Below are 24,325 nucleotides of genomic sequence, written 5' to 3'. Positions count from 1 at the left end.
CCTAAGCAAACAAATAATAAAGCATAAGCATAAAGTGTAAATAGTTATCATGTTCACTAACTTGTAAGATGCTACATTGCATGTAGCATTCTGGTGGAGTGTACCAGAAACATTCGAGTTTCCAGATGATGGATGCTACATTTTATATATCCTCCTTGTGACAGGATGCATTATAATATATAACATCTCAATAAAGAGTCCAAGAACATTCTCTGATAAAAATGGATGTTATATACGTTATAACCTCATGTCAGAACGATGATATGTAATTTGTATCATCCGTCTGACATTAAGCTACATAACATACAAAATTTTACAAAATGAGCCACATAATAATTAGTTTGGCATTAGCATTAATCTAACTAGTTTGGTGGTAAACTCAAAACCACCGGAGATATGCTTATACATTAATTGCAACTTATATGCTAATTGTTCTGACAATAAATGGCCTCTATCATGATACATACTAATAAAGATGCAAGCTATAGTGTGTTTTTTTTTCAGGAGCCAATATCGAAATAAATGGGTTAATCTAAAAAAGTTAAGATTTTTCCCTACTTGTCTTTCAAAAAAAACAAAAAATTAAGATTTATCATCACTCAATTCCTCTACTGCTCAAATTTCTTCAAAACTAATAACTACCTGAAAATCCACAAAAAACTACTCTTTTATTCTTCTCAAATCAAACCAAAAGGAACATATCATCCAATTAGTACCTATTCTACTTAAAACACTCTAACACCAAAGTAGACTAGACGACCACTGTCATGATAAATAAAAACACAAACTTTATGGAATAACCTTAACTACTGTCACCAAAACAAAGATGACATTTCTATGCTTGGGCGGATCTGAACAAAGCCATACCATTGTGCACCATATATTAATTTGCTGCAGATCAAAACACAATCATCCTTATACAAAACACTCATAAACTCAAACTATACAATTTTCAAGTATATTGAGAATGAAAAATACAAACTTTAGAAAAAGTAGCACCTTTGAAGATATGGTTATGTTTTGTAAAATGAGTTACCATCAAACTTAAGTATATGAGTTACCCCAAAAAAAAAACTATATGAACAAAAACAATTAGTACCTCAATATACTTGGCAACTCATCCTCTTCAACATCTTTACCAACTTATTTTCCGAAATGAAATGCAAAACCTCACAAAATGGATTTCTTAGAGACTAGCTGTCACTTAGCGCAAATCTCGAGATGGTTTGCAGCCCTTGCTTGCTTTGTACGAACGATTACACTTGCATACAAACGCGTGAACTTATATTTGTGTTTTTTTTTAAGAGTCGGGATCCCCTAAAACAGGCCACTTGATAATTGTTTTAACTCCCTATCCACTTTCACAACCGTGCGTTTGTATTTAACTCCCTAATGATAGATTTTCAACGCCCACAGTTAGGAGTGTAAAAAAAACCATTGACCGATCACCCGGTAGGGCACCCGGTCTTCACCCGCCACCCAAACTCGCATCGACCCAAAAACAGACCTGCCCCACCATTATTTCTACGTGGTCGGGCTATGGGTGTAGGTTATATGCTCAAACCCGACCCGTCAAGCCGCCCGACCCATACCGTATCAAAAGCCGTTGACTCAAATCCGCACAATTTCAAGACTAACTCTAATATTTTTGAATTTTGTTTATATTTTCTTTTAACTTTTGTAGGAATTTGGGAGATAAAAAACTTATGAGTTCAACATCAATTTAAATATTCAAGTTTGAACATTGGGCAAATATCAAGAGTTCAAATTTAACTTTTGAATTTTAGAGAAGATGCATCATTCATCCTTGTATTAATTTAGAATTCTTTTAGTTTATATTTTATTGTTTTGTACCATAGATCTTCGCTCCCATCTTCATTTTATCATGCTGTGGAAAATAATCAATTTACAAATGGTAAATCATGAGAAAGAAAATTCAAATTTTCAAATATGGTTTTGGGTTCAAGTTCAAGTTTTTTTATTTTTGTTTATTTTTCATTGATTGATTCCATTTTTTTTCTCTATGTTATGAATTGGAGAGATATTACTTGCAGAATTAGAATTAGAAAGTTTTTATTTTTGTAGGAAATAAATATCTTGGTCAGAGTCTAATCAAAGCCCGAGCCTATGAGCTGAAGATGGCTATTTAAAGAATCAATAAGTGAGAGCTCATGGAATAAATTGTGCTATCAAGAATGGAAGGAAACCCCCGTATTTTCTTACCATTTTCACCTCATGAAAATGATTATTTTGCAGTTTTTGAGATTTTTGTTGATTGACAAGTTCTATACAACAGAATTAAATATTCAAACAATTTGTCCAGATAGGTAAACAACTCATTTCAGCTAGATATTCAATCTATCCAAAATCTATGAGGTTATAATGTTTCTTTTTACCAATATACATTCCGTGTAGCTTTTGAATATAATAAAGAGCAACAAATTGGTCTATTGTAAGTGCCTTCTAGCTTAGTTGATAAAACCTTTGGGTGATAACACCATAGGTCTGGGGTTCGAACCCCGCTACACACAATTGAGTTACTGATCTCTTTAAGAATATGCTTGCCTACTCATTTTATGGAGGTCCTGACTAGCAAAGTTGGTAAAACCTTTGGGTGATGATACCAGAGGTTTGTGGATCAAACCTCGCCAGCATCAAAGCGTTACTGAACTCATTTAAAGCAGGCTTGCCAATAAAAAAAACAAAACAAATTGGTCTATTTATTTATTTCGAATAAAATAAGATGTCTAGATTTTGGTTAATTTTATGCTGCATTTGTGTTGTGTTATATTGTTATTGGGATGATACATACTATGTAGCATCCAGTTGAACACCGTTATCACTTGGTTCTCCCCATTCTTACTAAAAATTTTGATCTGCCAAAGTAAGCATGATACATACTATGTAGCATACAGTTGTTTGGATGATACATATTATATAACATCCTGTTGAGCACCGTTATCACTTGGTTCTCACCATTCTTACTGGAAGTTTTGATCTGCCAAAGTAAGGATGATACATACTATATAGTATCCATTTTTTGGGATGATACATATTATATCGCATCCTGTTGAGCACCATTATCACTTGGTTCTCACCATTCTTATTGGAAGTTTTGATCTGCCAAAGTATGGATGAATCATACTATGTAGCATCCATTTTTTGGGATGATACATACTATATAGCATCCTGCTGAGCACCATTATCACTTGGTTCTCACCATTCTTACTGGAAGTTTTGATCTGCCAAAGTAAGGATGATACATATACTATGTAGCATCCCTTTTTTGGGATGATACATACTATATAGCATCATGTTGAGCACCATTATCACTTGGTTATCACCATTCTTACTGGAAGTTTTGATCTGCCAAAGTAAGGATGATATATACTATGTAGCATCCATTTTTTGGGATGATACATACTAGCTTGTCATCAATGCAAAATAAAAAATTACTGTCTGTCGATGGTTGTTGATCCCAGCTAGCAAACACTACAATCATAATCTTGTATTGATTGCTCCTGTATGTTGAATCAAACAATAACAAATCACCAAAGCAACTATAATCTATACGTGAGGTGGAATCTGCCCAAAACAGTCGAACTAGCTGCCCGCTCTCATTTAATTGGTAATTGAAAAAATTATTAATATGGGTACTGAACTATAGTGGATTTTACATTATGGGTAATGTATTACTATTTTTGCTAAATGGGGTACCGTAGATTAGAAATATTGCTAAAATGGGTACCGTCTATGTATTCTGTGAAGTATGTATATGTATTTGATGATTTGGCATACACATTTGATGATTTGGCAACATAATGCGTACACATGGCTACTCAGTCTCCACGTAAGTAGCGCATGCACCAAATCAAAGGCCTAAGCCCAAAAGTTAACTAAAGCCCACTGATGACAAATCAAACCATCCCAAACTTTTTAACACTCAAACCGGCCCAACCCAACTAATTTTAAACTCGATCTAGATCAGATAAAACCGGATGCACCTTTCTAACTTGTTGTGGGGAGCACGGTATCCTCATCACCTTTATCTCCCCCAATAGTTGAGTTTTCTCTTTTGAACAACCTTTCCCAGAAGAGAAAGCGACGAATCCTTGGGGTATCAACCAAATTAACATTTCGACACTCCAAAGGTATAGGAATTTAGTCAAGCTCAAGCATCATAAACCACAATCACCTTTTAGTCACTTCGTTTTCAAGAAAAATTTGGTCCTACAACTCTCTAATCTGACAACTTCGATAACGACTATAATTTGGTCATTTTAGGTAATTAATCAGACAGCTCATGCCCAAAACAAACCCCCCCCCCCCCTTCCAAGAACCTTCCTTATATTTTCTCTCTCCTCTCTAATACGTACGAATGTTTCCATTTTTTTCATCACTCTCATGCTTTAATGTTTAGAGCCTATAGTGCCTTAGGTGACTACTTCGGTGCAGAATTATCACGTAAGCTACTACAAAGTTTGTCATTGTTCCCCATAATCCAGTCATCAATGGAGACAACAAAAATGTTGCGCACTCTATTGAACAGAAAATGGAGGTCTGCAGTGTTGAGGTTTAACACCGATACCAATCGATCCCCACTACACAAATAACTTGTATTTGAACAATAACAATTCCATATAACAATCTAAATATTCCCTACAACCAAACTAACATTCCCAACTCGCTAAACAACTATTAACAACATATAATAATATAAAGCAGTAAAAACATACCATAACACAAAAATATACCGTGGTTCGGCCAATGGTGCCTACTTCCATAAGAGCTAATCCTTTTATAAAGTAGGAAGAAAGATTACAATCACTCCTTTTAGTCTCTCACCTTACTAGATCACTCCTCTTTCTTTACAGGGTTGTTTCTATGTAAAGGTTCTCTCTCAATCTTGATTGCTTTCAAGATTGGGTTTCCTCTCTATGTGTTGTGTCTTTTTCGTGTCTTGCATGTGTTAGGTTTTGCCAAAAACCCAAACCTTATATTGCAAACTCGCGGTTTCGCAAAAAAGAAATCCCCGACCAAAATAGGCTGGCGCTGGCACGCCAAGGCAAAGTCGAAGCGCCAAGGCCTCTAAAAACACTGGAGGTTGTTCACGGCATGGGCGCGGGCGCACCTGGAGCAAGACCAATAGGAGCGCGTGCGCGCTTAAGCTTCTCCACGCAAACTGAACTCCTTTTCTCTTCATATGAGGTATAACTCCAACAATCTCCCCCTCCCGAACAGTGAAGGGGGATACCTCCATGCAATTACCAAATCAACAGGAGGAGTCTACTACCACTTCGGCAGTAGCACGATAAACATCAAACTTACCTTTCAGTAAGACTTTGGTCATCATATCTGACCCGTTCTTGTCGGTATGGATCTTCTCGATACACAAATGCTTGTCTTCGAGTACTTCTCTAATCCAATGATAACGCACATGTATGTGCTTGGATCTAGAATGAAAACTCAGATTCTTGCTCAAATGGATGGCGCTATGACTATCACATAGAACTACAAACTATTTCTGCTTTAGCCTTAGTTCGTCGAAGAACCTCTTCATCCATAACATCTCTTTGCAACACTCAGTGGCTGCAATATACTCGGCTTCTGTAGTAGAGAGGGCAACATACTTTTGCAACTTAGATTGCCAAGAAACGGCTCCCCTGCAAAAGTAACCAGATAACCGAAGGTGGACTTTATCTAGTCAACATCACCCGCTATGTCTGCATTAGTGTAGCCTTCAAGTAAGGGCTTACTTCCACCAAAACACAAACACGATTTGGAAGTGCCCTTGAGATATCTCAATATCCACTTAACACCTTCCCAATGCTCTTTACCCAGATTTGACAGAAATCGGCTTATAACACCAACGCCGAAAGCAATATCCGGTTTTGTAGACACCATTGCATACATCAAGCTGCCCACTGTGGATATCTGACTGCTCATGCTCACCCTTTGGACACATCTCTTTGGTCATGCGAAACTGGCCACCAAGCGGACAACTGACTGGCTTCGCTTGATCCATGTTGAATCTCTTTAACACCTTCTCAATGTAGCTTTCTTGAGAAAGCCATAACTTCCCACTCTTTCTGTCATGAGTGATCCGCATCCCAAATATCTGCTTTGCTTGACCCAAATCCTTCATCTCAAAGGACTTACTCAAGTCTTTCTTCAGCTTGGATATCTTGTTGATGTTTGGGCAAACATCAACATATCATCCACATACAACAAGAGCACTATGAAATCCCTGTCTAGAAATTTCTGAATAAACACACAATGATCGGAAGAAGACTTCTTGCATCCTTGCTTCGCCATAAATGAATCAAACTTTATGTACCACTGTCTCGGTACTTGCTTCAACCTATACAAGCTCTTTATCAGCTTGCAAACTAGGTGCTCCTTGCCTTTGACCTCAAACCCCTCTGGCTGGTCCATGTAGACATCTTCTTCAAGGTCTCTATGAAGAAAAGTTGTCTTAACATCTAGTTGCTCAACCTCTAGGTTCATACTTGCAGTCATACCCAATACCACCCAGATAGAAGTCATCTTCACTACAGGAGAGAAAATCTCATCAAAGTCAATCCCTTTCCTTTGACCAAATCCCTTCACAACAAAGCGAGCTTTGTGCCTTGGGTGTTGATTATTTTCCTCATGCTTGACTTTGTAGATCCACTTATTCTTGAGAATTTTTTTTCTTTCCGGTTTCTTAACTAATTCATAAGTGTGATTCTTATGCAAAAAATCTATCTCATCATGCATCACCTTCAACGACTTCTCTTTGTATGTACCTTCAAGAGCCTCTTGATAGTACATAGGTTCTCCACCATCCGATAGTAGAACATATGTATGTGGTGGATACTTGGTTGAAGCTTGTCTCTCTCTGTCTGACCTCCTTGTGCAATCTGCTGGTGCCTCAGGAGGATGCACTTCTGCTTGCTCAGGTGGTGGTTCATGCACTTCATCTGCATTTTCTATACCAATAGGTTCTATCCCATCATGAGTAATAGGATTCTCATCATGTGCTTCAAACTCATGGTTCTTTGCAATTTCAATGCCTTATGCACATTCCACAGTAGGAACTTCTGGTTTTAAATCAACAAGATCATTAGTTAAAGCCTGTAGCTTCTCACCCTCCTCAAAGTCTGCTATGGTTTGGTCATCCAAGAACACAACATCTCGACTTCGGATTACCTTCTTGTTAATCGGATCATAGAGTTTGTAATCAAATTTTTCATCTCCATAACCCAGAAAAATGCAATGCTAGGCTTTGTCATCAAGCTTGGATCTCTCATCTTTCGAAATATGCACAAATGTCCTCCACCCAAATACCCTCAAGTATCCATAATCAACATCTTTGCTTGACCATACTCTCTCTAGATAATCACTATTTAGAGGCTTTGATGGCGATAGGTTGATCACATGCACGGCTGTATGCATTGTTTCTACCCAGTAGCTTCTAAGTAGCTTAGAGTGAGATAGCATGCATCTCATCCTCTCTACAATGGTATGGTTCATTTCCTTGGCTGTTCCATTCTATTGTGGTGTCTTGGGAACGATCTGCTTATGACGAATCCCATGACTCTGGTAATACTCTTCAAAAGGCCCAATGTACTCGCCCCCATTATCTGAGCGAATACACTTCAACAACTTCCCAGTCTCTCTATCCACCATGCTATGGAATTTCTCAAACACACCAAGTACTTCATCCTTGGTCTTCAAACTATATGCCCATACCTTTCTTGACGCATCATCAATGAAGGTCACGAAGTACAAAGCTCCCCCATGGGACTTCACTTTTATAAGACCACATAAGTTTGTGTGCACTAGTTCAAGGACATTGTCCTTTCTGTGAGACGGGAATCTTTGAAAAGACACCCTGTGTTGCTTTCCAACCAAACAGTGAGTACATCTATTTAAATGTGTACCTTTGATGTCTGGAAAGGCCTTTTGCTTAGCAAGAACTTCCATCCTTTTTTAGCCAATATGACACAGTCTCTTGTGCCACAGTTCGGAGAAAGCTTCTTCTTCTGCCGCATTCACTTCTGCTTTACACAAACTAGCTTGTGTTTTGTAAAGAGAGTAAGTTTTCTTCCCTTTGGCTGCTACAATGGAACCTCTGCTTAGTTTCCATACCCCGTTGCCAAACGAGTTTACAAAGCCATCATCATCTAACTTCCCAGCGAAAATTAGGCTTAGCCGAATGTCAGAGACATGTCTTACATCCTTGAGTGTCAAGGTGTATCCGACATTGGTTTCTATGTGAACATCCCCAATCCCTGCAATCTTCGAGACTCCATTGTTGCCCATCTTCAGTCACTATATTCACCATAGCTGTAGGTAGTGAGGAATCTCATGTGTGGTGTGACGTGATAGGATGCTCCTGTATCTATCACCCACTCTATATCCTGGCATGAGGTACTAAAACAACACTGACCACAATCTGACATAATTCCCACTAGACCATCATCGACTAGTGCGGTAGTATCTCTGCCTGAGTTTCCATTCCTCTTTACTATGTCTTCATGTACACAGTTATTCTTCTCATCCCTCTTCAGTGTTCTGCACTCATATCTGAAGTGGCTTTTGGTGGCATAATAGTAGCATTGTCTCTCTGCCTTAGGAGTTCTAGTTTCACCCCTAGATTTGTTTCTGTCATCACCTCTAGAATGAGATGGTTTTCTGCTTCTACCTCTCCCCCGTTTTTCTGTGACAAGGATTTCTGTGTGAGAAGAACTGTTTTTTGAACTCCTTCTAATCTCCTCATTCAATTCAACAAAAATGCGGTAGCCATCTCTATGGAAACGATTCCATCCTTGGTTGATCCGTGTAGAGAGACTGCTAACGTCTCCCAACTTTCGAGTAGAGAGCCTAATAGAAACAAAACCTCAACTTCGTCTCCCAAATTAATCTTCATCAAATGCATCTGATTGATGGTATTCTGTATTTCGTTAAGATGCTCAAACATTGAAGAACCTTCTCCTTCCAAATCGTGAATACGAACATGGATGAGTTTAGTCCTCGTGCTAGGAGGTGAAGTGCCTTGCTCACATAGCATCCTTATCTCCTAGCTTGCCTGTTATATACTGTGGAGGATTTAACACACAAAAGGAATCAACAACAGGAAGGTTTTTACTGGGGAGGTCAAGGTAACCGATTGCCTTATTCATTTACCAAGCGTGCATTTTTTAGCAAGAGTATCTTTTTGGTAGTTCATATAATTAAGAGTATGCTCTTTTTATCTTTTATTTTTTGTCTCTTTTTCTCCCATATCTTCTGAAATTTTTATTTTCTCATATTTATTCTATTGATTCTTAAAATTATAGTGGTGAAGTTTATGTCCTGGGTTCCTTAAAATTACAATGATAGTTCCATTGTCAAATAATTAAAATTTTCAGTACAAAATGTTATCCATGCTAGTCATATATTTGCAAATCTGGGTAGGATAGGTAGTAAATGCCACCTTTGTAGTTTGTAAACTGACCTCCAATTGTCACGTATATCAACTTTAAGATGTGCAATTTGAAATCAAGATGTAAACGTGACAACTCTCCAAATCTCTGACTATCTTGAAGCAAGAAAGTTGTTTTTGTTCTGTACCTTTTCAAACTTGGAATAAGCTGTGTTTATATGTAATCATCTCTGACTCTTCTATTAGTTACAAAAAGCTGTATTGCATACACCATTTTTTTTTATTGCTATAAGAAACTCTTACCTTTAACAGCTTACTAGTTTGTAAGTTACTTAGATTGAGCTTAATTTGTGTCTGAGTATCAGTATATGCGGCCTAACTTGTGTCTGTACCAGAATTTTGTTTTTAAATGCCTACTGTTTTAAGAACCATTTCTTTTAATAAATTTGATTTCCACTTCATTATCAGGTTGGCGAGTTCATTCTTAGGTTTGCAATGAAAGTTTGTTTGATTTTGTTATGGTAAAATTTACAACTCTGTCTGTGTCTATCCATGCATGCATTCCCTCCACTTAAGCTTATTCCTGAGATACATCCCCCCTCCCACACACACACCAACTCTTTCCTATGTAACACGTCCAGTTTATTATTGCATGCGCACTTTCTACTAAAGCTAAGTGGTTAGAGGAGGACATTCCAAAAGCAGTTGTATGTGTATTATGGACTATGATGCACGGATACGGCAACACCGGTACGGGGTACAATACGGCTTTTTTGAAATATTAGGATACGGGTATGGCCTATGGGTACGACTAATTAATATGAATATTTTAAAATATGTGTATTTTGAAAATTATGTTAGTAGTTCTTTGAGTAAAGTTAGTCAGGAACATGTGAAAAACTATTATAACACATGTCAAAGTCAATACAGCTTGAAGCCTTAGGAACAATTTACATTTCAATGGAGTAGAACTATCGGATCAGGTCTATTTCAAGGATTCTAGTACCCTAGAAGTATCCAATACCCGTATCGGTATCGTACCCGACCGATATGGGTGCAATGACATTTTAGGAATATATGTGCATCATAGATTATGGATTGGGAGAAATTGGAGGTTGCTCATGCAAGAGCAAAGGGACCTCTGTCATATTCTTCTTAATGTTAAGGAATTTTTTTTGCACTAGAGCACTCACAGCTAGGGGTAGTTAGGATTGTCCTTGTGATTTGTAGGAGCTTGGCTGAAGAGATGGTATAGCTATTCTTGACTGACAGTAGCATAACTATAGATACTGTCTCGCTCAATGAGAGCATCCTCTGAGTTCCACTCCTGTGAGGGCAGATCCTTCTCTGCCTCTTCTCTGGCGACCTGGAATTCATGTTTAGGAGGTGGAATTTCAGTACTTCTTTTGCAATTGAGATAACCGTTGTAATGGGTTGGTGCGTTAATTGGATCTAGGTTGTATACCTATCCTTAGTGCCTTGCTAAGGTAGGTAAAGAGGGAAAGGCATGGCCGCATGGGTGCATGGCCTTGACTAACTCTATTGGTTAAATTGTTCCTTGTGATCCTTTTCAATGGAATATAATATTGTGGATAAGAAGGGGGGAAACAAAGATATCACGGTCACTCCATGAAGACACATGAGCAACATCTTGATGTGCGTTGCTAGCCAAGGATCACTAATTAGCCAAGTTGTACAAATGTCTGGTTTATTGAAATGCTGCTGCTGTTGTTTTGGCTAAGGTTCCTAATCAGATGCCCAGTTGTATAACGGTAGTTAGAGTCTTAGAGAAGCAAGGGGGTTTTATGTTCCTCGCAAAACAGGTGTGACTACTATTGTATTACCATGCGTGTAGTTGCCATTTTTGGTTGCAGTGGAATCTTTTAGGGTTTACGGCTCATTAATGTCCCTTCAATCTCGAGTGTTTAGAAGGAAAATATGGACAAATGTGAGTTCCGGTTGATTTAAGTCAAGTTCTTGCACCTTCAATTTTTTTCAGAGGAGTATTAACATCCTTGTGGTATCTTTTCAAGACGAGAGAGTAATTCATACCTCTATTTGACAATTTTTCTTTTTTTTTTTAGATTGGCAAGCCTGTTTTAAATGAGATCAGTAACTCTTTGATGTTGGTGGGGTTCGAGCCCCATACTTTTGGTATCATCACCCAAAGGTTTTTACCAATGTAGTCAAGGCGCAAAAAGGCGTGTGAGGCGCACTTTAGTGGCTCGCCTCAACCAAAGCGCGGGTGCACACATAAGACGCATGCCTTTGGTGGCTTTTTGTGTCTTTTGTTGAGGCGCAAGGTGCACAAAGCGTGCTCCTTATCATCATTTGCAGTTTTTCTTGATTTTTGTACACTTTTGGCTATATGTGACTCGTCCACACTCAATCCAATAGTTGTATGGTACAATAAATCATACAATTTTTATAAGTTTTATATTAGGGTACACTATAAACTTGTATTCTTACAAGTTTTTGTTAAGATGAATTGAAAGAGAGAGAGAGGCACAAAGATGAATTCAATGAAGTTTTATGAGTTTCTAAAATTTGAATCATGTGTTCTATTTTGTGTAGTCTCTTTGGCTCAGTTCAATTTGTTTGCTCTTTTAGTTTATTGAAGTTGAGCTAGATTGTTTTGAGAGATACAATTTTCATTTTGCTATTTAATTGTTGCTTACGTTTTTTTTTTCTTTTAAGTGATCGATTACTACCTAAACGATTCGTGATTTTTACGGATGTTACTCAATAGTTGACAAGTTTACAATCCTATAGAATTGATTTTATTGTTTAGCCATGCAAATCAATGAAAATTCATGTCATATTTTATTTTATTTATTTCTTTTTTCATTTATTTATTTTTTTTAATTACTACGTGCCTCGCTTCAATAAGGCGAGCCTCGCGCCTAAGGCACAAGGAGAGTGATGCAGAGTGATGCGCCTTAATGTGTAGTAGTTGGAGAGGTGTGCGTAATGATTATTGGTTTACATGGACACGTTCCATGTCTGCAAAAATTATAGTACATCTTCAAGGATGCATCGCTATTTTGTTCTTTAAGATATGATGTCAACACCTGCAAATTTGTGTACTAACTTTGTTCTATGATGTATATATTTTTTGATTGTTAGGGCCTATATTTTCTAATCCCCTAAAATCCATTTGCCCCCGGGAGGTGGGAATTGAACCTATGACCTTCATAGGGCCCAACCTCCCAAGTTTTAACCAGGAGAACACTGGACACCTTCAATTGTCTATATTATCGATACATATTGATTGCTGGTATAATGGCCAACGGGTAGATTATTTGTTTCAAAATTTTCTTCCTTTCTTAGATTGGATGAAACTAAAGACTTTGTGATTGAAAAGCAATACGTATACCCTTACAATGCTTCAATTTGTTTTTGTGAATAACATTTTTAGGTGGATACCGAGTTACTGACTTGATTGTTACCGGCTCATTTGATTGTTTGACCACAGAGAGCATGGTGTTGTAGGCGATATGAGGGATGCATGGCCCAATGCTCGAGTTAGGAAAAATGTATCGCTTATCCGCACCTTCCATGGCTTTAAAGGTATGACTTTTCCTACACTACTTCGTTTGATGGTGTTCCAATATTGCCTACTTTAAGTCCTTAACTGGTGCTCCAGGTGATAAACAAGGAACGCTTGAATTCCTCAAGTTAATATTTAGAGCTCTTTGCCTCTGCTGGGATCGTCAGACTCAGGATCTACACGGGATTGGGTTCTTTACAGAGGTCGATCTCTGGTTCCTGTGTCCTGTGAGGTGGTGAATGATAACATTGATGGGTTTTATCTGTCGTCTCACTATCCAGTATTTGCCGAGTTTATGCTTCCTAATTTAGAAATAGAATAAGCCGAAGCATATATTTGAAGAAAACTGTAATATTTTGTGAAGGAGATGAGCATTATTGAAAGGCTGTCCAGAGTCCTTTTTTTTGTTACCGAGTAAGAGAATCCTTAAACTTTTCCTCATTAAGGTCTCTTATTTCTTTGTTTTTATCCAGGCTGAATGCCCAAAATATCCTGGATTCTGTATAACGCGACAGAAGAAAGACTATCCATTCATTGAAATATTTCATAGTCCAGAGCATGTAAGTTTGTTCTTGCCTCCCCCCCCCCACCCCAATGTACTTTTGATTATATTCTTAAATTGCAATGCCTCTAATTTGGTTTTCAAGGTCACTTTTTGGTGAATGGGTTTCAGATTTTATCATATGGTGATGCACTGATGCTTACATACCCTTCATTCTAATTGTACCCTAAGCCCTAAGCTTAGGGTGCCTGAGTTCTTAAAATTCACTTATAATAAGTGTTGAATGGCGTTTGTGGTTAATGAGTAGTTGCATTCTAATTGTTCTGCTAATGCTGGAACTCTGGAAGCATACTTAAATGTTGTTTTTGAACAAGTAAGAGTATTTAATGGATGGCAATTAGAAATGTCATTCACAATTAACTGTTATTCGTCGGTGTTGCATATTTTAGCTGTGTACATTCTTAAGGCTCAGGTCTAATGAGCTTCAAGTTTTTACCAATAAAAAAAAGTAAAAAATAAAAAAATATGTAAAATAAGCTCTAAATATAAATCTGGTGATACAACGATATTTTGAGTTAAATTGCTATAATGCACTTTTGAGCTTTCTTAAATGGATTTTGACTTGTTACAGGTTGCTAACCAGGGAAGAATTGCTGATCCTAATATAACAAAGTACTCGGTGAAGGTGTTGCCTGTAAGTGCTGAAGTTGGTTTTTGATATACCTGTTCTCTTTTTTTTTAATAATCAAAGTCAAAGGTATTTACTGAAGTAATTTACAACGACATTGTACATTGATAACCTATTTTATGTGTGTGCAGTTCAATTATGATGTTAGCACCTATGGGTGGGTTTAGAGAGTTTTAGAAACAAAATATGTGGTTGATGATTAAATCACTGATGTCACAATTAATTTCACTTCAAACTGCAACACATGCCTAATATAAGTTTTAATCATATTTCTGGAATTTAATCAAAGACTTGAAAACAGTTGAAATTATAGAGGAATGACCACAAGTAAATATTATATATAGAAGAGCGCATCATTTACAGATTTCAAATGGAGAAGGTTAGAACAGATAATAATATCGTCACTACCTGGTCCCTAAAAAAACACAATAGAAGGGTTGAACAATCAGGACCAGGCTACTCTCATTAAAATGACAGCTCAATACTAACCGGACTCCAAAGCCGGCAAACTTAACAAAAAATAATCTGTTAAGCAAATTGTTTTGCAACTTAGATTTCTATGAAAGAAAAATCTCAAAATGCACATCAACTTTTACAAGCTCAATTTATAGAAAAACAACCCATGAATCAAACACTTAAAAAACAACATCTACATATAAATCAATAAAATAAACAAAAACCCAATCATCAACTTAAAAATACTAACTTTAATCTAACAAGTTGAATACTAGCTTTTAGGGAGTCAAAAAAGATGGGTTACCTGATAAAAGATGACAGAGATTGAGGAGAAGTGAGAAACCCAAGAGAGAGAGAGAGGAGAGAGCTGTTTGTGTTTAGGGTGTCTGTGGAGTTATGTGGGCGGAGTTTGGGCCTTTTCTATTTTTAGGACGTGCTGCACCACTGCCATCTGGCACGGCACTTCATTGGCCCGGGCTTGGATAATAATACATTAACAAGTTCAATTTGGTTAATTTGTTAGACACTAGGGTATGCCCGTGCCTACGGCCCGTGAGACCTCAACGCGCCTGTCGCGCTACCCCAACAACTTCGTTCTTTCGGGCGCGAAAGCGAGTATCGTCTTGAAACGTGCCTTCCTTCGCGAAACAATACATCGCGCCTTCGGCACAAAGCCATTCTCCGCCGGCAAAAAACTTCGTCACGCCGGCCAAGGTGTATGTCGTCTTGGTAAAACAACTCATCGCGGCACAAGACCAACCCAATTGTTGGCCCATTATCCATAAGCCCAATAACATCAATTGGGTCAACCAATTGTGCAGTACCATTTGGCTGATTTATAAACCAAACAGTTTATAAACCCAACCTTTTGGCTGATTTTTGGATGCCTACCCCACTATTACCATTTTTTTTTAATTGAGCCCATGCTCATGGTTCTAAGCCCATAAAAGATTCAACCCATAAAAATTTTGTCCAATGTTGAATTTTTTGTGTGGGGGTGGGTGAGGTGAGAAAAACTGTTTAACTCACCCCATAAAAGCTTTTTAATTCACCCTCCATGAGTTTTGAGTGGCTATAGTTAGAGGGTGTGTCGACCACGTATCACCTTATGACGTGGAATCTGTCCTCCCATTCCTCCCTGTTTTGTGAGATAGATGTCAATCCACCATAGTGGCAAACATTAGTGCGCAATCTGCGCCGCACACAATTTTTGTCTGAGGAGAGAAAATGTATAGAGACTTAAAGAGAAACGGCCAAAAAACCATATTCTATTTGATTTTTTATTGAAACTTTGGAAAAGTTAACTTTGGCAACTCAACAGCAGGACATAAACTTGAAAATAATTCTATACATTTATAGAGGACAAAGTTTGTACAAAGAAATAATCTCAAGCCCCAATTTCGATTCAAAACAATTTTAGAGGACAAAGTTTTTTTATAATCACTCACAAAGACAAATTTCAGGTGAAAATAATCCTGAAAACCAATTTTTGCATGAAAATAACCCTTAATGACAAATGGCCCAGATTTGAAATAAATATTTTCCGATTTTACTCTTTATGTCATTTTATTATGAACAATGAGTGTTCATACCTTCTGCTGATGTATGAATAATGATTGTTCATATCCAAATAGGTGAACGTATCTTATACAATATATTGATGTATGAACAATGATTATTCATAGATCATGTTGAGGTATAAACAATGATTGTTCATACTCCAATAGGTGTTCTTACTGATCATACATTATGTTAAGGTATGAACATTGATTGTTCATACCTTAAATAGGTATGAACAATGATTGTTTATACTTCAATAAGTGTTCTTATTGATCATACATTATATTTAATTATGTATGAATATTAATTGTTCATACCCCAAATAGGTACGAACAATTATTGTTTATATGAACATTGATTGTTCATACCCTAATTAATATATGTGAACAATGACTGTTCATAGCTCATGTTGATGTATGAACAATGATTGTTCATACCCAAAATAGGTATGAACAATTATTTTTCATATATGAACAATTATTGTTCATACTCCAGTAAGAGTTCTTATTGATCATACATTATGTTTAGGTATGAACATTGATTGTTCATATCCCAAATAGGTATGAACAATAATTGTTCATTTGAACAATGATGAACAATGATTGTTCATACTCCAATAAGTGTTCTTAGTGATCATACATTATGTTGAGGTATGAACAATGATTGTTCATAGCTCATGTTGATGTATGAACAATAATTGTTCATACCCCAAATAGGCATGAACAATGATTGTTTATACCCCAATAAATGTTCTTATTGATCATACATTATGTTGAGGTATGAACATTGATTGTTCATACCCCAAATAGGTATGAACAATGATTGTTCATAGCTCATGTTGAGGTATAAACAATGATTGCTCATACTCCAATAGATGTTTTTATTGATCATACATTATGTTGAGGTATGAACACTGATTGATCATACCCCAATATAGGTATGAACAATGATTGTTCATATGAACAATGAGTGTTCATAGCTCATGTTAATGTATGAACAGTGATTGTTCATATTCTAAATAGATATGAACAATCATTGCTCATACTATATACACCAGGTCGTTTCGGTTGGGCCGGGCCGTTTATTATTTCGTACCAGGGGTCACTACACCATTTTTTCTGATCTGGAACGGATGTAATCTGTTCCTGAACAGATTTGGAACAGATGCTACGCGTTTATGTTTAATGCATTCCTAAAATGATTGAACACATTTGGTGCGTTCATGTTTAAAGTCTTGGAACGGACTGCACTTGTTACAAAGCTCTGTTTACTGCATTCCTAAAATGATTGAACACATTTGGTGTGTTCATGTTTAAAGTCTTGGAACGGACTGCACTTGTTACAAAGCTCTCCCGACATACCACAATTTGTTTCAAAATTTAAAGGGTGGAACACTTTAAGCTGCGTTCAAATGAAAATTTTTGAACACTTTTTATGCGTTCGAGATGGAGCATTCAAACTAAAAAAAAAAAGTGTTTGTTGAGTGCCTGGGTGGGTTTTAGAAACGTTCCAAATTGCACTCAATGCCAAACTATGATACCTGTGTTACTCAGACAAATGTTACAAAAAAACCCAACATTAGCACAAAGCATAACCTTACCAAAAGAGATAAATTGAAAGAAAACACATAAATCCTAACTATATTGAGTTATTTATCCAAAGTAATTACAAACAAAACACATGCTACAAAAGCATGTTCCTAAAACAGCTTCTTCAACAACTTTTGTGTGCTGCTTTACAACAGTTTCCTTAATAGCATCTATCTCAGAATGAGCAGACAATAGTTTTTCATTCAATATATCAACTTCTTCATTCAATGCCTTTACATGATCATTAAGTGTATTGATTTCATCCTCCAATCCAGTCAGATGTGCATATGTCTCCACAGAAAATTAAACATAGCTGGGGTTCTTTGGTTTCTCCTGACCATTGAAATGAAGCAGATGCAGAGGAAAAAACATTAATTGATTATAACACGAGGTCGAGATATGAGTTTGATAATAAGAAAGAACTCAAATAAGTAACGCATTTTTTGGACTTTTATATAACATTTTTAGCGTAAGAAAATCTGATGTCTGTTTGATTCATTTACATTGGATGTAAACTCCGATTACTTTCCTGAATTTGAGAACGCCAAAAAGAGGAAGAGTGGTACTTTTGGACTACATTCCAATGTGAGAAATATTTTGGGTCTCATTTATTTCAGCCAAAGATAAACTACCGGCGTTTTAAACTACCGTTAGTTTAAATTAGATTGACAGACTGATCCCCTTGAGATCCAACTGAAGCCAAAGAAGTCCCAAATCGACCATTGCGCCGCCGACGCTTTTTCTAAGCCGTTTTATCGAATATTTTTTCTTCCACCATCGCCATCCATTTGTATGTATGTACCTGAATACATGAGTTGGAAATAAATACCGAGCTTTGTGAAAACTTAATAATTCAGCTATCGACAAATGCGACATGTAGTTTAAATAGGAGCCCCATTGAGAATCATTAGAAACTTGTTGAACAAGAACATGACACTAGGCTGGTAGCCTCGATTCTCGACCACAGAACTTTACGAGGCTGCAAAGGCGCAGCATTGAGCCTAATTGAAACTAATAAGCTAAAGCAAAGTTAGAACCTCTATATTTGAAAACGCGAGTTTATACAAAAGTATTTAGCATTTCAGTCTGAAATCTTACTCGATAGTACTTACCATGTGGACTTTAAAAACAGATTCAACAAATATGGATGATTGACAATTATCAAGTAGAACGTATTTCTCTACTCCATTGATTGGGACTATTACATTTTAAAACACAAATAAACATGGAACCAAATTATCCATTGATTATAATATAGTGCCATTGAGCAAAAGGACCATTTCACTCACCTGTCAACGAAACTGCTTGATGTTGACATGATATAATCGTAAGTATAGCTGAAGTTATACAATGGTATGCAGCTGCAATGAGGTTACACAATAACATAAGCTACTTGAATGAATGAGTAATACATATGCATTGAACTGTACCAGTATGCATGTATTGTGTGATTAGATAATCCAGACCTAGCTCATTCTGGTATTCTATATACATCAAATCCATTACCTAATTTAGGACAAAATAGACAGCTAGAATGGGCACATTTTCAACTCCCATTGCGATCACAGGTACCAACCAGGATCGAGGGTCAATAAGTTATCTTGTACAGGACATGTAGGAGAAGCTTTCATTAATACATGGTATGGTAGGGGTCGACTTAATCGGGACACCATTTGCAGTGATTAATTCCACACATTTCTGATAAAGATATGATGATGGAGCTACTATTAAAACAAATTTTCTTGCAGTGACTAATTAGAATCATAAAGTTACGAAGCTTGGTCCAGCTCGATAAGAGACAAAAGCATAAATTCGTATCACTTGATTACCAAAACATTAATTCTAGTAAAAAGTAAAAAATTTCCATAGACGAAAGAAATGGATCAAGATACATCATGCATAACACATATGATCTGTACCAGCCATTACAAAGAGTAAAGCTCATCTGTCTGATAAAAATACAAACCGATGATTATGGGAGTCATTTAATGCCTTCCCAAGCGTAATCACGCTCTGCTAGATTCATAGTTGCTTCTCCCCAATCTACCTGGAAGAAAAATTCCACCAGTACATTATATAGCAAACAAAGAACACCCAACAGAAAACAAATTATGCATATTTCTTATCGATCTTAAATTATAACAAATAAGTTATTATCATTTCCTTGCAGTTTGTTTAAAGTGGAAGAAAATTCATACCTGTATACTATCACTGATCTGACGGTCATAAAAGTAGGAGGATCTGACCGCCATAAACAATTCTACTCCTTTTATATACTCATCACTGCCCCTAGGTTTGGACATCCATGATTTGTCAAGCAGGGCTGACATTCTGAAAATGGAACTTGAAATTAGAAAGCACGAAATAATAAAAAAGACTAATTTGTAACCATAACCTATTTTTGTACCACCTACATACAAGCATCGTTGCCTTTTTCTCTCTCTTTCTATATAATGAAGCACAAAGTATTCAAATATCAGGTCAAGCAAATAAGGATATCACATTAATCAACAACAAACACATTTGATTTCATATTAACGAAAATTCAAAGAGCGTTAAAAACCTCAGTTAATTCCGATTCAAAATATAGAGCAGAAACATTGCTAAAAAAGATTTCATCCAATTCAAAATATAGAGCATAAACAATTTTGATTCATGAATTGAAGAAACAGTTAATTCGTGATTTGAGTTAATTTGATTCGAAATTAATCAAATTAATAAAGAGTGAGATTCGATAGAAATAATATTACCTGATCGAGAAATGAGGATGCCTCCAGAAGAAAAGTTGGAGCCTGAGTTGAAACCCTTGTGTTTAGAACGAAAATGAAAAATGAAAAAACTTAAAACCTTTTATGATTGCTTAAAGTCTTAATTCCCGCTACACTAGTCTTAATTTTATGGTTGCTTCATTTAGTATCAAAAGCGTTTAGCTCACTTGGTTAACTGTTAATTCTAGGTATGAGGTTCGGTGTTCGAATCTCACCCAAAACAAAATACGAGTTTATTTTATTTAAAGGTACTAGCATGATGCATGTGCGGTTCGCACATGATGCTGTTCAGCCCAAATAGTTGACTAACCCAAAAAGTAAACATGACTAAATTGTAAATATGCAAAGGTATAAAGGTAAATTTTATATTAAATCAGACAAAAAATGACGAAGAGACCAAGAAGTACATAAAATAATAATATTTTACTATTGCCCTACTGTAGATGAGAGTCGTGATTATTATAGTATTTTAGATTTAGTGTTCCAGTCCAAGAACACTTGTAATCCGTTCCAAACACAATTTATGACCGTTTCTGATTGCAAAAAATAGTGTAGTGGGTATACTTGACATTTCATGTACCCAAGCCGTTTCACTTCAAACAGCAACGCATGCCTAAGATAAGTTTTAATCATATTTATGGAATTTAATCAAAGACTTGAAAACAGTTGAAATTATAGAGGAATGACCACAAGTAAATATTATATATAGAAGAGTGCATCATTTACAGATTTCAAATGGAGAAGGTTAGAACAGATAATAATATCGTTAGTACCTAGTCCCTAAAAAAATACAAAAGAAGGGTTGAACAATCAAGACCAGGCTACTCTCATTAAAATGACAGCTCAACACTAACTGGACTCCAGGATACATTTGAGTTTTATAAACAATTATGTGGGCTATGAAGGAGAAAGAAAATATACTAGTTGATGATTAAATAATTGATATCACAATTAACACTACACCAAAACAAGATATTAGTAATGCACATTTTTTTTTGGTTCCTAACGTTTTTTAGGTGTAACTACATTCCTAACATTTTTTGGGCGTTAAAATTGCAAATAAAGTGTTACATTAAAAGTTTTGTTTTAACTAGGAACCGTGAAGGACTATAAAAAGTTAAGTGTAAGATAATATAAATAAAAAAGTAAAAACCAAAATAAGAATTTTGGGCGAGAGGGAAAAAATGAAAAGGGCTCTTCTCTTCTCCTCTCTAAAACTTAAAACCAAAATTATATTTTTCATCTCCTCTTATCCTCTCTCTTGCACAACCTAATCAACAATTCTGTCGCTGCCGCGCCACGTCCATCAGGTAGTTTTCCCTTGCTTCGCCTTCCTCTTCTATGCTTTCATAATTATTACCATCTAATTTCTACTCTTTTGCTTTTTTTCACACTACTAGGTGTTTAATCTACATCTAAAATTAGTTTCGGTGCTATAGTTGCTTCATTTATAGCCAAAGGTATGATTTTTATTTTGATATCTTGTATTCTTCAATGGAAAATTTTTATTTTTATTTTCATATGTTGCGTGTTCTATATGTGGGTGTTGGAGTTCGTGATTTTAGTTTCTTGGTTTGTGGATTTTTCCTCGCTTATAAATTCTTCTTCAGTCTTCACTCAATCATTATTTTATAATTATCCTATTTATTTTTTATTTTTTGATTATGAAATTCTGTGATCCCCATTCTTGAATTTTGTGTTGTTTCAAGTCGTTTAACTCAGTTATAAATTCCATCAACTGTTTGAGTATATATCGTTGTGGTTTTTCTCTGTGTATCTGTATATGCATCCCTTTTTCTCTATGAGTATATATCATTGTGGTTTTTTTCTAGTGAAGTTGTTTAAGTCATTACTTATTCAAAAGTCGGGGTGCAAAATATATTAATTATCTATCACGTTATTTCTGTCATTTGAAAGTATATTGATTGTCATTTTTTGTGTTGGTTAAGAAATTTCAGGAAATTTTTTTCCAATGATTGCATAATGTCAAGAAAACTATAATGATACTTTAAAACTAGGGCATCGATGAAAATTTATCTTGGAACCATGTGTTGTATTCGACAAACATGTTTGTAAAAATTGTTTGAGCACTTGTGTTTTGCATTGGGTTGGAATTGCATAAGATACTTCTGTACCTTTTTGTTTGCTTTTATTGAATGGTTGCATTCGCCTAGGCAATTGCCATGTCGTGTTAATGAACGAGATGTACCATCTTTCAATCTACTCTTGAGGACCCACAATATAATTTGGAAAATTTGATGCAAAGCCTCACCTGAGTGTGATAGTTGCACATAATTTTATTAGTGAGAAGTTGAGTTGCATGCAAAATTCTTTCAAATATTACACCATTTTGTAACTCAGGAATAATCGGCCGGTATTGAAGTGGTATTCGCTCGATATCGAACTGTTCGGGTTCAGCTTCAACATAATCCAGCTTGTCATAGTAAGACATTATATATCATGTACGTACAAGACATGATACAAGTAAGTTATTCATTTTATTTACACTCTTCTCAGACAATATAATATCGACTTGATTTTTTGAATTTCAGTGTCAATGAGTGCAAATATAGCCGCCAAATATATACCCTAAAAAATGCGGGTTTTCTTTCATGGGTTTCTTTCATTCAACAGTATCAAGATGCGAGCTTTATTGTATCAACTGCCATTATACGCACATTTAATGTCTTGCTTGGGTTGTGTGATGATTCAACTTTACACTCATAATAACATTGAATATATATTGTACAACCCCAATTTATTGTCCTTGTTTGCTTATTTGACGTTCCATGTTTAAAGTGGCAAGCTTTTACATCAAATTAAAGATGCAACTTTGAACACAAATGGAGGGTGGTAGCACTAACTTCCACACATACACCAACACAAACATTAGAGCATATTTAGTTAAAACAGTATAATATAATAATTAGGGTAATGTTTACATACCTTTTTCTATAATTGAGCAATGACAACTTCAAAATTTGGTTTGGAAATTTGTTTCAAGCATGAAGCAGAAGAAGAAGAAATATCTAGCAAATTTCACACAGTGTTTTATTGGGAAGAGATCAAAATTGCTTTGAAATTGATGTTGGGCAAAGGTGCTTATTAGCTCCGTACATGAGAGTTGGCAAGCTTTTGCATTAATTGCATGGATTAGACATGAGGACAGTTTGGTGATTTCACATGTAAACTTAGCAAATATATGAGCAAATATTTACCCAATCCGGACTAGGTTATAATAGACATTGTCCTATTTACTGTTATCATATTTTAAAGGAATATTCACTTGGCTGTCTCCGGATTACAAACTTCAGATATAGATTGTCGTATACTGGTTTTGCGATGCCTCAGCAGGAAGTTTAGGTTCCCTAAAACATTATTCTCATATTGTACATCCGTGTCATCCCCTTCACCAAATTTGTTTGTCAGTATTTTTTGGGACTTTATGCTGTCCATAAGTAAGTTGATAACAGAAGTGGGTCCTCTGGGAGTCGAGGGCTTAGATATTTGTAGAGGTGTAAGATTTTGTGTCTACAACTTGATGTTGTTGTTAATAGGGAATGGTTGCACTCTTACTTGGGACAAAAGTTGCTTACGTATCAAGTTTCTTAGGTAAACTTGAATCAAGCCTTACGTAGTTCATCTCTCTTTACTTATAAATGTTTGAGCTGACTTTTCTAATTTGCTCCAGACCGTTATTAAGTATAGATCCACCTTTTGTGCTATCTTGATGATTCACCATTACTTTTGATGTTACAAAGTAAATGACTCCTTGATTGGTGTGTTGACTGAGCTCCAGGATC

At 36.1% G+C, this 24,325-nt stretch overlaps 1 long non-coding RNA gene and 1 pseudogene across 2 annotated transcripts; one reads left to right on the top strand and one right to left on the bottom strand.

The window, feature by feature from the left end:
* The first annotated feature begins 8,410 nt into the window (after positions 1-8,410).
* Positions 8,411-15,003, top strand: LOC147501996 (uncharacterized; annotated as a pseudogene). The gene is made up of 6 exons (XR_015219735.1): positions 8,411-8,415; positions 8,971-9,146; positions 12,885-12,979; positions 13,056-13,519; positions 14,093-14,155; positions 14,281-15,003. The product of XR_015219735.1 is annotated as an uncharacterized LOC147501996 (transcript).
* A 3,508-nt stretch (positions 15,004-18,511) lies between these two features.
* On the bottom strand, positions 18,512-20,994 carry LOC147501995 (uncharacterized). Its single transcript, XR_015219914.1, has 5 exons — positions 20,505-20,994; positions 19,953-20,085; positions 19,721-19,801; positions 19,044-19,115; positions 18,512-18,556 (listed from the first exon to the last, which is right to left on the bottom strand). It is a non-coding gene; the product is annotated as an uncharacterized LOC147501995 (long non-coding RNA).
* Positions 20,995-24,325: the final 3,331 nt, after the last annotated feature.

The sequence above is a fragment of the Coptis chinensis genome, chromosome 4 (genome assembly GCF_015680905.1).
Source record: "Coptis chinensis isolate HL-2020 chromosome 4, ASM1568090v1, whole genome shotgun sequence".
Classification (NCBI taxonomy): domain Eukaryota; kingdom Viridiplantae; phylum Streptophyta; class Magnoliopsida; order Ranunculales; family Ranunculaceae; genus Coptis; species Coptis chinensis.
The sequence above is the reverse complement of the archived record's forward strand: the minus strand, read 5'-3'. Positions and strand labels throughout refer to the sequence as shown.